This window comes from Meriones unguiculatus, chromosome 2 (genome assembly GCF_030254825.1).
Source record: "Meriones unguiculatus strain TT.TT164.6M chromosome 2, Bangor_MerUng_6.1, whole genome shotgun sequence".
Classification (NCBI taxonomy): domain Eukaryota; kingdom Metazoa; phylum Chordata; class Mammalia; order Rodentia; family Muridae; genus Meriones; species Meriones unguiculatus.
Genome location: NC_083350.1, coordinates 131,485,778 through 131,504,236, shown reverse-complemented (window position 1 = coordinate 131,504,236; position 18,459 = coordinate 131,485,778). Strand labels below are relative to the sequence as shown.

The window sequence follows — 18,459 nt, the reverse complement described above, 5'->3', positions numbered from 1 at the left end:
GCAGTGTCCCAGTTTGCAAAGGATAAAAGGTGGGGCCAGCAGTTTCTGCAGGGTCACACTGTCTACAGCGTGAGGAGGGGATGTGTGGAGTTGGTGACAAATGCACGACTTGATATTTTTTTGAATGACCCTGCCGACAGGTTGGATACAATGAGTGAAAGAGAAGAACAAGGAGACAACTGCTTTTATTTGGCGGCTGAGGCGGGAGCTCAGAAGGTCGAATGCTTGTCTAGCTTGTATGAGGCCCTGGGTTCAACCTCCTAGACCCACAGAGGCCAGGCGTGATGGGTCACAACTGTTATTCCAGCACTGAGGAGGTAGAGGCAGCAGGATCAGAAATTCAGTCATCCTCAGGTACTCAGTGAGTTTTGAGGCCAGCCTGTACTACAACAGATTACTTTTTTTTTTTTTTTTGGCACAGGCAGTCATTCGGGCCATTATGTAGCAAGAAAATATCTGGTAATTGACAGTGTGAGGAGGAAAAGAGGAAGTTGTGGGGGGAGGGGAGAGGTTTGGTTTGAAAATAAAAGGGTTCAACAAATTGAGATAAGATGTTTTGAGAAGTTGGAAGTGCAGAGTGGTGGTGTAGACCTATGATCATAGCAGCTGGGAAGCTGCAAAATCAACCTGGGCCACCTTGCAAACTCTTGTCTCCAAAACCAACCAACCACCTTAACAAATAGAAAGCCAGCCCACTAGATCAAATACTTATAGCAGATGTTAGTTTCTGGCAACTGTGGTGGTCCTGGCACAGAGGCCTTCAGAGCCCTTGGGGCTTGTCCACGATAATACTCATTTTTTGTTTGGAAGGTGTGGTGGTTTGGGTAAGATGACCCCCATTGGCTCATGTATTTGAATGCTTAGTCATCAGTGTCTGGAGCTGTTTGCATGGGGGGGGGGGGCTTTGAGTTTTCAAAAGCCTGTGTGTGTGTGTGTGTGTGTGTGTGTGTCTAAGTCTGAGGATAGGTAAACTGAGGAAGTCAGTTCTCTCCTACTCTGTGTGTCCCAGGAATGGAATTCAGAGCCTCCGGGTTAGAAGCAGGCACCTTTACGTGCTGATCCATCTGGCCAGCCCTGCTGTCTTGTTTTATGAGTCAGGGTTTTGCTCTGTAGTCTAGGCTGGCCTCACATCCATCAGAGTCCTGGGATTACTGGCCTGTACAGCCATGCTGGGCTTCTTTTTTATCTGGTGATTTGCTAGAGGCTTGGTTTCTTTTATTTCTCTGGGCTCAATGGGGGCACTCTATGAACAGAGAAGATAGCTGATAGCCTTTACAGTTCCTGATTGAGGATAAGACTAGGAAGGGAAAACTGCTTTTTGATGGGTGGAAATATGATGCTGGATGCCAGAGGTGGGCTTGGGAGTCTGTTCCAGCAAGCAGCAGTGTGTAACAGCTTGCATGCTGTGCCTTGTGGCTACAGACTGCCCTGTCTTCTCGGAGCTGGGAGGGAGTCTATGATAAGGCAGGGTGCAGACCTGACTCACTGGCACACAGTTATAGGCTTTTGTCTCTGATTCTAACTTGGAAGTGACTCACGGGTTGGAAAAAAACCTTTTGGAAGCAAACGTGGGGGAATGAAAGGCAGTTCCGCCCTGACTGAGTTTTATCATAAGATAAAGTGTGGACCTGCTCGCCCATAAACTCTGGGAACTTTACACTCTTTCAGCCTTCCTCCAGCCAAAGCATGGGGGTTATGAAGCCTGACCGGTCACTCATTTTCTTCAAATTTTTTATGGAATGCAATTTAGAGAGATATTCTCTCTCTCTTTCTTTTTTCTACTTACTCCAATAAACCCTAATTAGCACAAGGGCAGGGCAGACAGGCTTCTGGAAGCCTGAAGCAATGTGTAACATTCTTCTTTTACATCACCCAAAGTCCCTGCTTCCAACAGCCATCAGGCCACTTCCCTGCCATCCAAACGGGGCCCCTGCAATCTGCAGTGGATTTACTGAACAGCTGGTGGTGGGGACTGAGGCCGAGGTGGGGACTGAGAACACAGCTCAAAGCAGCTCACATGAGTTCTGCAGAGCTAGTTCTGAATTACTCTGAGATCTCGGGCAACTTGGATTTTGAAATACAGTTTGGCTTTGGAGATTGAGTGTAGAAGTAACACAGATATAAATTAAGCTAAACAACAAGGAGAATTTCTTGTAAAACCAAAAGAAACAAAACAAAACTAGGCTGTCATGAGGAATATGACGTGAGGCAGGGGACACACATGACCCTCAGCCTCAGAGTCCCTGCTGCTGGCTTCTTTTTCCTTCTTGTTTCATTCTCTGACTATCTCTGCCTTCATACTGGTTAATCCCTCCTGCACTAGGCCAGGAAATGGGGTCACATAGAACTTCATAATTTTTTTCAGTTTATCTCTAGGGAGAAACTGTCTTTTATACTTCCAGTTTCTAGTTTTCCCTAAGAACGCTGCTAATTGGATTAAAATGTGTCACCACTAGGATCCTGGACCAATCCTCTGGGGCAAGGTAGGTAGGTCCCTGCGAGTGGTTCCTACCTCGCAGACCTCTAAGTTGTTTTTCTGGGAACCTCGTGGGTGTGGAAGGATCAGAAGGGGCTGCAGCTTTGAAGCTGGGACCAGAGTGGAAAGGCGGAGTTTAGGAACCCAAAGGTCTGCAGGCTGTTTTCAGAGCCAGCTCTCTGGGCTCTTTGGAGAACAGTGGCTGCCCCCATTTCGCTGCTGTGACCACACACAATTGAGCACTCAGTCCGAGCTCAGAAGGCTTGAGTAGTCCCTGAGTCTCCAAGCCACTAGTTTGCTTTCATCTCTGCACAGGCCGGGCCTTCTTTTTTCTGAGCTGACTCGGCTTCAGGCTGACTGGCCTGGGGTAGTGGAAGCGGACTACATGGGCTTCTCCTGCCCTCGTGCTACTAGCCAAGCTGGGTAGGCCGAGTGTGTGAGTGCTGAAAGAAAAGCCATGGCTCTACGAGGAGACGCCAGCTGGGTGCCACAGGCCCCGCCCTAGTTGGTAGCACAGGTCTGGGGTTAGGGGGTTTCTCCGTCTTTTAATGCAAATCCTGTTAAGGGTAACCTAGCTTGCTGAATCCTAGCCTTGAAGATGGCCGAGGAGCCAGTGAGCAGTTTGCAGGGTGGGAACAGGAACCTTCACTGTGCACCTGTAAGGAAACAAGCAAATCAGGGCCCACAAAATGTCACCAGAGCGGAGGTGCAGTTTCCTAGAGGCTGTTTGCAGAGGGAAATCCACTAGGGAAAGGGACCTTGAGCTTTCCAGACCAGGAGGACAGTATCTTGTGTGTAGGGTTGTTGGGGTGGGGTGGAGCAAGGCCTTCCCCACCCCCACCTCCCCTATGGCTGGCTTTTGTAACCTGCTCTGCCACGTGGGACACCCTTGGAGGTGTGTGGGGGCACCAGTTATACCAGCCAGAGGAATTTTCGCCTAAACATCAGCATCAGAGGGCCCCTCCCCCAAGCCCAGGACCCCTCTTGACACGGTGGCAGCGACCCTGATACGACTGAGATCCAGCCTGGCCAGGCAGCCGCCGCGGCTCCCCTCCCCCGCTGGCCTGCGAGCCCATTTTCGCTCGGCTGGTCTCTGCGCCGCCGGATGGATGGCGCCCCACCCCCCGGCTCCTCTGCTCAGTCATTCAGACTTGGAAAGTCAATAACACGCTGACATCATCAGGGGTTTGTGTATTATTACACGGCTACTTTCCAGAATACCTGGCATTATCTAAGAGAGGAGCACTCGATTGCACCAGCAGGCCGGGAGCGGAGTCTGCAGCCCCGGGGAGGCGCGGCTGCTGCGGCCAGGCCCTTTTTTCCACCGGGAGTACCTCCAGGGCACCAATTAGGAACAGATGGTGGCTTCTGCTCTAAAAGCAGATGCACTTTAGATATCGATACAGATTCATTTTGGCTTGGGGGTGCACTCATAAGTCACCCTCAAGTGACCTCCATTTCCTCCGAATACACACAAGCCCTGACTTTTGGTCCTTAAAGAGCATTTTTTCAGTGATCCTCACAAGAGGCAAAAAAGAAAGGCATTTGCTCTGAGCGGAGGCCAAAGCCTACCTCTTGAGGCTGGGGGTGTTACGTAATCACCATTGCGGTTGATTAGGGTTTTGCTTTTCCTCCAAGGCTGACCTGGCGGTTTTGGTGCCTGAGTTTCTCTTTAAGCTTCGTGCAGGGCAAACACACAGAAAAACATGCCCCAGATTTATGGTGCAAAACTGCTCTCCAAGCAAATTGCCTTAGTATTCTGTTTCGGTTCTGGAGCAGGGGAAGTAGATTAATTTGTTGTTAATTAAGATCTTTTTTATCTTACTCTTCTGGCGTTTCCTTCACCTAAAATGAGTTTTTAAAAATAATTTTATGCATTTTAGCAGCTCACTCCCCTCCCCCTTGCTGTAAACGGTACATGAAAGTAGCTTTGATACTAATTAATTGTAAAGATTGCTGCCATTTTGTTCTGAGAACACATTCCCATAACTCACACAACATGGTTCCTTTTCTGTTTGGCCAAACGGGCTATTTATTTACAGACACGGGGCAGGTCTCCTTTAAATTCTCTTCAGTGTTTTTAATTGGAAAAAAAAAAATAGCAGCCAGCCCTAATTTGGAAAATGGCGAGGGGAAGGGCTGTCCCTCCTTGGCCTCATCTTACCCTCCCCGGAGCGGCCTGATTTAAAGGTCCATAAGTGCTCCCCTGGAGGAAGCAGGGCAGACAGCCACTCAGCTAGCCAGGGTTCTCTCCCTGCAGTCAGTCATTTCAGTAGGTTAGGGAAACTTCCCTCGAAATGGCAGCACAGAGAAAGGCTCTGAAGCTGTCGTTTCTTGAATTCAGGCACGGGGAGAGTGAGGGCAAGAACCTCCAAGATGGCGCCCTGGGTGCCTGAGAAGTGACTGGGGTGGTGAGAAATACAGAAGGATGGAAATTATAGGGTCAGGAAGAAAAAAAAAAAAAGCAAATATTTTTTGAATTTCACATTTGCTGTGAAGGTTGCTGTCATGCAAACAATATTCCTGTGTGTGTGCATGGGTCCAGGTCCAAGCGTGTGAGCGTCAGAAGAAAGCCTCAACCGGGTTCCCACCAGGTGACTACCAGTTTTCGTGTGAGATGGGGTTTTCTCAGGCTTGGTTTTTTTTCACATGTATGAACGTTTCTATGTGTGTATGTAAGGGCCAACTGCGGTCAGAAGGCATTTTATCTCCTGGAGCTGGGGTTTGCAGAGCTGGGAACTGATCTCTGGTCCTCTGAAAAAGCAGCAAATGCTGTTAAAGTCCTAGCTACAGCCCCATGGTCCACTTCCAGAGCTTTCCAGCCACCTGCCTACTCCCACCTCCCGTTTTGCCATCTTGCAGACTATATGGTAAACTCTGGCTTTCCATGAAGGTTCTAGGGAACCAAACAAAGGCCCTCACACTTGTGAGGCAAGTGCAGTACTGACCGACCACCAGATTCCTTTTACCTAGAAATAATTTATGTCAAATTAGCAATGAAACTTGCTTAAGACCCAGGCCTATGTGATCTTGAGTGTTATGTTGTGCAGACAATTCAACTGGCCTGCCCTTAGGGACCTTTAGGATCCTGACAATGCCCTCTGTCAGTACCCAGACATCATCTGGGCCAGGGACTTAGTGGCCAGTCTGCCACTCCCTCTCCCTCCTGCTCACTTGCTCCTCTCTGCTCTCTTGCCTCTGTCCGTCCAGGTGCCCCTCTTCCTTCACTATGTCTGACTGTCTGTCCCTCTCTCTCTCTCCTTCCCTGTCTGTCTCCATCTCCATCCAATAAATCTCTTTTATACCAGATCTGTCATATGTGTGGCATATTTTTAAATCTATCACAACATTGAGTATGGCTTTATTGTTTGGGAAGCTTACAGACAAGATTGTTAAAACTGGTGAGACAGCTCAAGGTTTTGCAAGCCTGGAGATCTGCATTCCATCCCCAGAACCCATGTGGAAGGAAAGAACCAACTCCACAGAGCTTTCTCTTACCTACACATGTGCACCCTGGTATGTGAACCCAGACATATGCATCATGTAATTATACGATACTAATACATTTTTTGAAATAAAAAATATACTAATTTTGTTTGCAGTGGAGATACCCTACTTTCTCACATCCCTGTAACCCAGGGTCTTACTTAAACTTTATCAATTGTAATCATGTCATAAGATGTCATTTAAATTCCTTTAAAAATACATGTTTTTGTTTGTTTTAAAATCATGCAACCATATACACATGCATGTCATATATGACATATGTCAAATATATCATATACACATATGTGTGTGTATGTGTATACATGCACACACGCGTGCGCACATGCACACACACACACACACACCACACACTACACATATACATGACTATTCTAAAGACAATGAAGTGGGCCCTTCTTTGAGGAGCCCATTCCTCATAAGTAGGTTCTGCCCCACAAGTGTCTGCCTGTTCTGTTGTTAAAGAACTTCCAGCTCCACTTCATACTGGCTCCCCTTGAAAAAATTTTTTTCTGCATCAAAGAAAAAAACTGGAGAGGAGTGCAGAACTGTGCCAAGCCTCTTTGGTTTTCAGGGTGGAGAGTCTCTTAAGCCTTTACCAAGTGTGTCCAAACAGGCTGTTGTCATCTGCAAAGTCTACACTCAAGAACTGCTCAACCAAATTATAAATAAGTAAATCAATCTTATTTGCATAAACAATCAGAGTACGTTTATGACTTTGTGCCGGGCTGCATCCTCTGCCATCCTTGGCTACACGTGGCCCCTTGAAGCGGGTTGGAAATGTCTAGTAGCATGGCTGCTTGCTGGCCCAGCTGATCCAGCCCCTCCTGGTTACAACTGGGTGATAAACAACTTATTGCCAGACAAGGATATCCTCCGTCCATTTGGTTCTGGGCGCTGATCTTCTGTATCTGGCAGTCACCTGCTCACCCTGGCTTTCTGCCTGTGCAGAGGGACACAAACTAGAAGCTGGCTTGGGAAGAACCTAGTGCCGGAGGCCACTCCTTCAACTGTTCTCCCTGGGGCATCTTTGGTCAAGACTGACCCTGGTGTTTCTCTATTTCCTCTGGAAAACAGAGGTCGCCTGCTGAGCCTTTCCTGCCAAGTATCTGCCAGCTGGATAGAACTGGGTACACTTTGATTCACAGGCTTCTTCTTCTATAGATGGGTCAGGTGCAGAGTCCTCTAATTTTGGTTTTTGAAAGGGAGAGTATTGAAATAATACTTTGCTTTGAGGAATACCATGGCAATGCTGATTCTTCAGCCAAATTTGAGATAGGGTCTCACTGTGCTGCTTAGGTTGGTCTCAAACATCTTGGTCCAAGCACTTCCCCCAGCATAGTCTACCCATTAGGTGAGACTACAGATGTGAACCACCATACCCAGCTCTACCAGCAAGACCAGAAATACCAGCACGTCCACATTTATTGCCACCCTACTCCCAATAGCTAGGAAATGGACACCAGATTTGGTGTCCATTAACTGATTTATGGATCATGAAAAGGTGAGGTAACCCAGGCTCTTAAAGACAAACACTGCATGCTGTCTCTCATTGCTCTCTCTCTCTCATATGCAGATGCTAACTTTAATTTTTACATTTGTGTGTGTTTATACCTGGGAGTAAGTGGGGGGGTAAAGGAAAATGAGAAAGGGGCAAAAAGATGGAGGGAAAAAGATGCTTCAAGGGAGAAGGGTAGGGAGGGCCATAGAACACATATGGGATGAGAGTGGAAGGGGACTGCAGAGGTACAAATGGGACTGGAGGCAGGGAGGAGCGGGTAGGGGGAACCAATTCAAACTAATTAAGTCTGAAAGCACCATAAGAAAACTTGTTATTTTGTATGCTAATTAATACATAAATTACTGAATGCATAAACTGTCTATGGGCAAGATTTTTAACCCATTGCTCACTGGTATTTCTGGCTATAAATTAGAAAAACAGAAATAGGATGTGTTGGTACTTAGCTATAAACCCAGCAGGCAGGAGGCCGAGGTAAGATGATGTTGAGTTGAAAGTCTTATATAGCAAGTCCCTGTCCTTAAATAATTAATTAAACAAAAAATTAGAAAACAGGTAAAATGGGGTTTACTGAATCAAAACTTAGATTTAGAAATTTTCTGTGTTGAGCTGTTACTATTTCAAAATCTTGGCTACTATGCACATCTAGCCGTGAAATGTTCTTGAATGGTCCTTGAACCTGGATGGGAGCTTAACTTTGAATAGAAGTGCTGCCGACAAGGCAAACTGGAGAGCCAAGGAAATGAATTTAGCCCTTGTTGGTGTTTAAGGTCCTGCCTGATCAATTTTGCTTTACTTTACAAAACAAACAACAAAAACAACAGAAATCCAAACTGGAATAAAACTCTGGAGTTTTCATTTCTTAGTAAACAAACAAACCAACAAACCTTCCTATTTTTCTGTAAAGGAAAAAGCTTCAGGCAATACAAACCACAGCGACCACTGGGTTGAGCCAAAGAGAAATGCTCCTTCAAAGCTGCAAGTAGTATGCTAATTGATGGATTTTGAAATTCATTTCTTGGGTTGGTTGTAGCTTAGTTGGTAGAGTGCTTCCCTAGAGTGTCCAAAGCCCTTGGTTTGACCTCTAGCACCTCATAAAACTGGATGGGAAGGGAGTCATGCCCGTCATTCTAGTGCTAGGGAGATGGAGACCAAAGGAACAGAACTTATGATGGTTCTCAACTAGATAGAGAAAATAATATTAAAAAAATACAAAAAATCAAAAGAATTAAAATCTCTGTTGTTCCCACTCACTGTCCTCAAATCAACCTGTCTCCAAAGTGCTGAGACGAAAAACCTGTGCTCCCATGTTGGGTCTTCATTTACTTTCTTATGAAAAGAATAATAGCTGTTATCTTCCAGCTGTTTTGTGCAGGCATCCTCTAGAACAGTGGTTCTCAATCCTTGGGCCAGAACCCCTTTGGAAAACTCTGTCTCCAAAAATATTTACATTATGATTCATAACAGCAGCAAAATGACAGTGATGAAGTAGCAATGAAATAATTTTATGGTTGGTGTCAGCACAGTCTGAGGAACTCTATTAAAGGGCCGTAAAGTTAGGAAGGTTGAGAACCACTCTCTAGAAGATTGACTGTTTCAAGATATTTGATCCCACTGTACTGGAAAAACCTATTTCTAGTAGTGGTGTGAGTCTGTTTATTGTAAAGGAGTAATTGAAGTGTGTCTCAGCCCTAGCACACACCCTTAACCCAAGAGCTTTCTGTAAACAAGAGCTAAATAAAGCCAACCATGGGTCAAGAGCCAGAGCAAGCTACCAGTTGACATAAGAAAACACAGAAAGAAGGGACATTGAGTTGAAGAGTATTTAGACAGCCTGGAGAAGGAGAAAGGGCTTTTTTTTTTCCTACTCAGAGTCTGAGTAGGAAGGTCAGCTGGGTGCTTTTTCTGCTTCTCTGAGCCAGCAGGCTTTCACCCCAGCATCTGGCTCCTGAGTGTATATTGGTAAAAATCAAGCCTTTGGGATTTTGTCTTTAAAACAACTGACCTACATTGCTGAGGTGTAGCTCAGGGATAGAACATCTGCATGTACAGGTTTGATTCCTAACAAAAGAGGAAATTATAGTTACTGCTTGGCAACCCAAGTAGAAGGATATTGAAAGGGTTAGACTAACTTTGTAACCTGTATGTCTTCTAAAGCCTATAGTTTTGAGTTTTAGGTTCAGGTGAAGCTAAAGCCTCTTAGTACCTTTCCAGAGAATGGAGAAATGTGACCCTATCTATGAGGACAGATTAAAAAAAGCGAGCAAGCAATGACCTTCACTCAGCAAAAAGAAAGACCAGACCCTTGTCCTCAAGATAGTGTTTCTTAGCCACGAACCAAGACTTCTTCTGAGTAGCTTTTGATCTCCAGCCAAAAATCCGCAGCCCCTAATCTTCAAGGATGAGCTAACCAACCCCACCTTAAATTGCAGCTGCATCCACACTTGGCAGGACTGGCCAAGCTTGAGCTCCTAAGACTAACCAATTATCTTACTTTATAGCTTCCTCATCCAATCCTAAATTGCCAAAACTGTAACTTCAAATTTCCCGCAATTTTTCTTTTAAAAACCTAAAGGCCTTTGTCTCCCGGTGCTACTCCTTGCTGACCGGCAGGGGTGACCCCGTTGCGGAATGGTTAAATTAAACCTCTTGCTTTTGCAACGAGTTGTGGTCTGGGGGCACGATCTTGAACTCCTGAGCTGTGAGACCCTAGGTCTTACAATATCATATCCAGCATATTACAAAAATTGACATTTTAAAACAAAGCTGTTCTATCACTTTAAAAAAATTATCTAATGGGATTAAAAAAGTATAGCAATATAATACCCATTCTTATTCGCTTAAAAATTCATGAAGAAATGCTTCTCTAATGCTGGCAAATTTCTATTTATTTATTTATTTATTTATTTATTTATTTATTTATATTATTTATTCACTTTATATCCCAATTGTAGCCTCCTCCCTCATCTCCTCCCAGTCCTACACCCCCTAGTCCACAGAAAGGGGGAGCCCTCTCCTGCCATCTGACCCTAGCCTATCAAGCCTCATTAGGACTGCCTGGATCCTCTTCCTCTGTGGCCAGGCAAGGCCGCCCTGCCAGAGGGAAGTGATCAAAGAGTAGGCAATTGAGTCTTTGTCAGAGATAAACCCTGATCCCTTTACTAGGGAACCCACATGGATACTGAGCTGTCTATGGGCTACATCTGAGCAAGGGGTCTAGGTCCTTGCCATGTTGGTGGTGTAACAGTCTCTGCAGGGTCCCTGGGCCCAGACCTTTTGGCTTTGTTGGTCTTCTTTGAGCTTTTTTACCCTCCCAGTCCTTCTGTCCCCCCACCCCTTCTTCCAAAAGACTCCCTGACCTCTGCCCAAAGTTTGGCTGTGAGTCTCTGCATCACTTTGATCCCCTGCTGGGTGGAGTCTTTCTGAGGACCTCTCTGGTAGGCTTGTATCCTGTTCCCTCTCTTTTACTGCTTCCGGTGTCTATCCTATTTGCCCTTCTGAATGAGAATTAAGCCTTCACTCCTGGGCATATACCCAAAAGATGCTCCACCATACAACAAGGACACTTGCTCAACTATGTTCATAGCAGCTTTATTCGAAATAGCCACAATCTGGAAACCACCTATATGTCCCTCAACTGAAGGATGGATAAAGTGGTTGGTTCATTTACACAATGGAATACTACTCAGCTATTAAAAACAAGGAAATCATGAAATTTGCAGGCAAATGGATGGAACCATAAAAGATCATCCTGAGTGAGGTAATCCAGAAGGAGAAAGACATTCATGGTATATACCCACTTCTCACTTATAAGCGAATATTAGGCATATATATATATATATATATATATATGATAACCAAACTAAAATCCATAGACTGAAAGAAGCTTAATAACAAGAAGAATCCTGGCAAATTTTTCATCACTTTGCTCCATGAATATATGTAGCTGTGTTTATATATCATTGAGAAAAGAGGTATACATTTTCATTTAAAAAAACTATGTATGGTTTTAAAATTTTGTATGTTTCTAAGTTTTATTATAATTGACAGTGTATATGTTTATGTATATTATATGTGCGCATGAGTACACGTGTGTGTGAGCTCAGGTCATGGCTTACCTGTAGAAGTCAGAGGGAGTTGGCTCTCTTCCACCATGTGAGTTCCAGGGTCATCAGACTTGAAGGTAGGCATGTGCCTTTACTCACTGAGCCCTCTTGCTGGCTCTTCACCTTATTTTTAGAGTCAGAGTTTCTCACTGAACCCAAAGCTCATAGGTTGGCTAGGACAGCTCTGCAGTGAACTCTGGATATCCACTTGTCTCCTTTCTTGCCCCTTCATGCTTGGTGTCACGGATGTGTACCATTGTGCATGGCTTCTATGTGGGTGCTGGAGCTCTGAACTCAGGTCTTAATTTTTCTGCCGCAGACACTCGGCTGACTGAGACAGCTCCTGATGATGTATATCTTAATGAGGAGGATGTGACTTTTCTTCCAATTAGCCTCTGTATCTGTGGATGACTATACTACCTGTCACTTGGAAAAGCAGGCTTGGCATCAGTCCTAGTTATAATTTTTTGTTCACACATGCACCTAAGTGTGTACACACACATATATACGGAAAAAATAGTTATGGAAGTAGTATTGCAATGTTATCTCAAGATCCTTCAAACACCTTCTGAATGGTTTGCCAAGGAAGTCATGCCTTGTTAAAAATCAGCTGCGGTAGCCAGGCATTGTGGTGCACACCTGTAATCCAAGCACTCAGAGAGCCAGAGGCAGGCAGATCTCTGTGAATTCGAGGCCAGCCTCTACAAAGTGAGTCAAGGACAGCCAAGGCTACATAGAGAAACCCTGTTTTGAAAAACAAAACAAACAAACAAACAAACAAACAAATCAGCTGTGGTTAGCTCCTATTGCATTCCCTTTCATGGAGAGTAGAGAATAAGAAATACCTGATCAGTAAATATATTTATTTCAAATCTTCTGTGTTCTTTGCTTCCTTGACACTTAACGATTTAATTTGGTCTTTGCTGGTGCTTTGCCAATGTTGGGCCACTGGAATGGACATGAGGGTTTGATTTCCTCAATATGGTAGGGCACAGGTGATACAGAGATTGCTTTGACACACAGCACTCATAGGGGTTGATTTCCTGAAAGTGGCTGTGTGCCGTAAGAAGGTCTTCACGTATACATAGAGCAGACATGCTTCTGAGTTGGAAAATGGCTGCGCTGGAAAGAAGTCCACTTCTGTGTAGCAGAAGGAAAATAATTGTATATCATGGAACACTGTTCTCTGTGCAGAACAGCCATGATGGTCTTAATCAGAGCAGCTTCCATTACTACAAAAAAACTCCCTCAGGATTCCACTGTTGACCTTCCCTCCTTGAGGAAGGTATGAGTCATCAAGGGTCAGGAGAGATTCCAGCTTCCCTCTGACACATCCCTTCCAGCTGAATGTCCTTCTTCCTCATCTGCAGAAGGTCTTGGGAGGTGGTAGAGTACACAGAGTATGGACGGTTAACTGGGGGTGTGTCATAGTTAGGGTTTCATTTCTGAGAAGACATGATGACCATGGTAACTCTTATAAAGGAAAACATTTAATTGGGTGTAAAGGTGACCTTCATTTACATTGTATTAAGGTGTGTCTCTGTGTACTTGATTGTTAATTGCTGAACTGGCAGTGAGCTAAATGCTAACAGATTCTGGTATATTCATTGCTATTGAGGAATCTCCTGTCTCAATATTGTGTAAGAAATGACTCCCCAAATATCTCTGATAGGTTAATAGACAAGCTGCTGTAGAGCCTATGAGCGGGAAGAGGAGACAGTAGGGAGGATTTCTGTTCCTAGTCTGGGGGTCCCAGGTAAATAGAACGAGAGAGAGAGAGAGAGAGAGAGAGGCAGAGTAAGAGACAGAGACAAGTAACAGGCCATGAGGAGTCACCATGAGGACAAAGATGGAGCAGGAGCAGCCGAAATGAAATCAGATGGCAAGTAGCACAGCTCACACGGCTGGGGAGTAGCCAGGACAGTATAGATGGGTTAGAATAGACTAATATCTGCTAAGCTGTAGTGCTCTAAAACTTATTAATAAATATAAGAGGTCTTTGTCTAATTGTTTAGGAACTAGAGTGGACATAGGGAAAAAAAAAAAAAAAACAACAACCCTTTAATTCACCACTTGGGGCTGGCTTACGGTTTCAGAGGTTCAGTCCACTATCAACATGGTGGAAAGCATGGCAACCTGGTGCTGGAGAAGGAGCTGAGAGTTCTACACTTTGATCCTCAGACAGCAAGGAGAGACTGTGTACACTGTGTGTAGCTTGAGCCTATGTTAGACTTCAGAGCCCACACCCACAGTGACACACGTCCTTCAACAAGGCCACGCCTACTCCAAGAAGGCCACATCTCCTAACAGTGCCATTCCCTATGGCCTCTTCAAACATATGAGTCTATGGGAGTTATTCCTATTCAAACACCACCACCACCACCACCACCCCGCCCCAGGTAGGTGGAACTCCATGCAGCCATGGGAGAGTCATGATCTATGCTAGGGTGAAACTTTTTGGTGACATGGTGATTTGGAAGTCACTTACCTCCTGTAGGTAACCCCTCACCATGTTCTTGTAAGTAAGTAATACCCCATATGTATGTGATATATATGTGTAGGAAGTGTTTGCATTTTTGTGCATTGGAAAGTTAGAGCAAAATGTCAGGTGTCAAGTGTTGTCATCTATCATTCTCCCCTTGTTTCTTTGAGGCAGGGCTTCTCTCTGAACCTCTCTCCTCCCCCACAGCTCTAGAGCTGTAACATAAAGACATATGCCCCGCTAATTCAACCTTCACAGTTGTACACATTAAGCTCTCAGCTTGCTCCCCACATTTTTAAAAAGATACCCCCTTTAAGGCAGTTTTTAAACATCATCTTATTTATCTATTTACTATCGTGTGTGTGTGTGTGTGTGTGTGTGTGTGTGTATGTGTGTGTGTGTGTTTGTATGTGTGTCTGTGTGTGTGTGTGCCAAGGTGCTTGTGTGGAGGCCAGAGGAAAGCTTTTGGGTAGAGGGTCTCAACCTTCTTAATGCTGTGACTTTAATACAGTTCCTCATGTTGTGGTGACCCCCAACCATAAAAATATTTGGTTATTACTACTTTATGACTATAATTTTGCTACTGTTATTAGTCATAATATAAATATTTGATGTGCAGCATACCTGCCATGTGACCCCAACAGGAGTCGAGTCCCATAGATTAAGAACCCCGCTTTGGGGAGTCAATTCTCTCTTTGCACTAAGTATGTCTTGGGGATCAAATTCCAGTTGTCAGGCTTGATGGTAAATGTCTGTTTTACCAAATGAACCATCTTTCCAGCACTGCAATAATAGTGACAGATTTTGGGACAGCCTCAAGCCTGAAATGGATCCATGTTCTGAAACTTGGAGGGAAAAATGGCCTGTTACCAGCCATCGTGGAGCCAGGCCTATGACTTGAGTTTGTCCCCTCGACCCGCTACAAAGTGAGACTTGGCTGCACAGGGCTGTATGTAACTCTGGCATGGGGCTAGAGATGGGTGTGTTCAGAGAGCTCACTGATGAGTCAGCACCATCAATACAGAAAGTATTTGGTTTGACAAGGGACCCTCTCCCAAAGACAAAAGGCAGAGATTGATAGATAAAGATTACTTGGCACTTGGCTCTGGTCTCTGTATGTATTCATGAGAACTTGTACCCCACGCTCATGCACATCACACTCCATTCATGAAAATAAACAAGTAAATGAATCTGCACTCACAGGCACATAAGAAACACTTAGAAGCCCTTTCAGTGATTCTATAGTCCGGTGGTTGGTGTTTGCCGGTGGCCCTACCATGGCAGACAATTTTAATGTGTCCACCATCCTATGGAATGAACCAGAATAGGCGTAGTGTAAGCTAATCTGGGTTGTAGGGGCTGGAGAGATGGCTCAGTGGGTAGCATGCTTGCTGTGGAAGCACAAGGTTCTGAGTTTGGATCCCCTGTAATACAGCCAGATGCAGAAATACCTAGGAAATGGGTGGGCAGAGACAGGAGGATCCCTGCAGGGTTGATGGCTGTCCAGTCAAGAAGAATCAAAAGACTCCAGGATCAGACAGAGAGCCTGTGTCTTCTGTGTAAGGTAGAAAGTAGAACGTGATCGAGGAACACACCTGACGATAACCCCCCCCATACGAACACACTTACAAATACACAATACCAAATGAAAGAACTCCCAGGCCTGAGAGACTCTTGAGAGCCTTAATCTGTTATGAGCCTACAGTGTAAGGACTATGGACAAGAGCTGATAGGTACCCAGAGCTAGGACACTACAATACTTTTATCAAATGAAAGCGAGTTGCTTAAGAACGTGCTGGTGGAGTTTTGTCCATGATGTTTGCTGAACTCTGCACACCGACAGGTACACAGCATTCGTTCACATTGAATTTCCTGGCCAAACTTTCAGGTGAAGCCTGTGAGAGACCGTCAGGTTGTTTCATCTTGCCACTTGGAATGATCCTCACTACCGCTGTTTGTGGGCTGCCTTGCAAGGTGCTCACCATGCTTGGTCAGCTCTGGTTCAGAATATGTTGATTTATTTTTTTAAAAAATTTGTGTTATATCCCCTTTCCCCATGTGTGTGTGTGTGTGTGTGTGTGTGCGCATGCCACAGTGCTTGTGTAGAGGTCAGAGGACACCTTGTGAGAACTGGTTCTGTCCTTCCACTATGTGGGTTCCAGGAACCGAACTGGGGTCACCAGCATTGGCAGCAAGTGAGTTACCGTGGTTGCAGTTTTTTTAGGTGGTGGTGGTGGGCAGGGTCTAAGTAGCCCAGGCTGATCTCTGATTGGCCTCCACCTGAAATTAGAGATGTGCACCAGTGAATTGGTTTGTTCTGTGCTGGTGATGGACCCTGGGGCTTTGTGTACGCAGGCCAGCACTGTATCTACTGGGCTACACCCCTTGCCCTTCAGAAAGTTACTTTCATCTCTCTCCATGATCTCCATTCCTTCTTTCGCCCCCTGACCCAGACAGCTATTTCTCCCTGTCTAATTACTACTCCAGCTTTCAATTGGACCATCTGGTCCAGGCTTTTCCACTTCACTTCAGCTCTCTCATGTGAAGTTAGTTTTGAGGTAGAGTCCCACTGTGTAGCTCAAGTGTGCTCCAAACCTTCTACATAGCTCAAGCTGACCCCCAGCTTTCCATCCCCTTGCCCAGCCTCCCGAGTGCTGGGCTTAGTTAGGTGTTGCCACACCTAGCTAGGATTTCACTTTTAAACGAAAATGATTTGGTAATACAAATAAGACTATGTGCCTTGCTTGAAATAAAGGAAAGTAAAAAGGGGTGGGAATGAGTTCTTTGTACAAAGTGTAAAGTAAAAAAGAAAAATCATTAAAGGGTAATAAGAAATGAAAAGGACTTAAAATCTGACTAAGGTAGTGTAGAGACTGGAGCGTTATGGCTTAGAGGCCCTCCTCAGGGAAAAGAGAAGGGTGTACGCCATATAAAGTCAGCCATAGTAGTTTGCTTTGCTCCCCAGGGAATACCCTCAAGACTAGCACAGCGGTTCTCACCTTTCCAAACACTGCTACCCTTTCATCCTGTAGTTCCTCATGTTGTGGTGACCCCAACCATAAAATTATCTCATTGCTACTTCATAACTGCACTTTTGTCACTGTTCTGAGTTGTGATGTAACTGTCGGGCAGGCGGGGTATCTGATAAGTGACCGGTGAAGGGGTCAAGACCCGTTGTTGAGAAGTGCTGCTCTAGCAGCTTCCTGTAAGCAGAGCTAGTACTGAACCAGCCCCGGGGGGTGTGCTCTGCTCCGTGCCTGCCTGGCAGCATTGCCTCCTACCACCAGCGTTGACATTTCCCCCATGCCTTAGGCTCCTCCCACCTTGCGCCACTGTACTTATGTTTGGAACCACTGTTTGGCCAAATAAGGGTTACTTGAAAACAAGTACCGTGATACCTAACAATTGATCTACAAACTACAAAGTGAGCCATGGGTAGGTAGCAAGTATGGGTAGACATGCTGGACCGAGGATTGATTCACATCCCATGATAAAGGGTATGAGGGGAGATCAGAGGGTCAGAGGTCACACTACGTTATTTTGATTTTTCAATTTTCTATTTGTTTCAGATAATGAACAGAGGAAAGAAAAGCAAAAGCATGGCTGAGGAAGGATTATCGTCTGGGTCTGGAGAAGATTAGTACAGGGAGGGGGAGGTAGAAGCATAAGACACACAGAATTGAATTTGGCTCAGGGTCAGACAGACATGAAAATAGAACAGTGGAGCTTGAGATAAAAGGCACCGTTCGGGGCTGGAGCTCAGTCGACAGAATTTTTGCTCAGCATGCACCGCACCCTGGGTATGATCCCATCACTCCATAAACTGGTACATCCCTGTAATCCCAGCACTTGGGAGCACTTGGGAGTTGAAGGCAAGAGATTTAGGAGTTCAAGATTACCCTAACTAAGTACCAGGGCTACATAGCCTGAGCTACAGAAGACTATGTCAAAAACAAAGAACAAAAAAGTTTCCATTTGCTCATCTTTCCCAGTCTTAGATCTCCTGAGATAAGTTCTTCTAACTCCCTCTCTTTTCTGGCACTTACCTTAAATTTGCTAGTCATTGTACTCTTTAAAATGATTAATCAATTAGTCCCAGCACACAGGAGGGAGAGGCAGGCAGATCTCTTGAGGTCAAGGCCAGCCTGTCTAGAGATTGAGTTCCAGGACAAGCCAAGGCTGCTGCACGAGAAAGCTTGTCTTGAAAATGAAAAACAAACAAAATGAACCAACCAAAACAACTATTAATTAAATCAAGGTAGAACTGCTTAGCACTCTGCTATGGTGGAAGAGGGTGTTATTTCTCCTGCCTTCTCTAGAGGTTTGGTAGCAAGGCCTGTTGTCTTTAGTTCTAGGGCTGAATGACAACAGT

At 45.1% G+C, this 18,459-nt stretch overlaps 1 long non-coding RNA gene across 2 annotated transcripts in view; it reads left to right on the top strand.

Annotated features, from left to right (window-relative positions):
* The first annotated feature begins 2,293 nt into the window (after positions 1-2,293).
* Positions 2,294-18,459, top strand: part of LOC132652454 (uncharacterized) — a 92,624-nt gene continuing 76,458 nt past the window's right edge. For both annotated transcript variants that reach the window (XR_009590041.1, XR_009590042.1), the window contains exon 1: positions 2,294-2,483. This is a non-coding gene — a long non-coding RNA (uncharacterized LOC132652454). The remainder of the gene's footprint in view (positions 2,484-18,459) is intronic.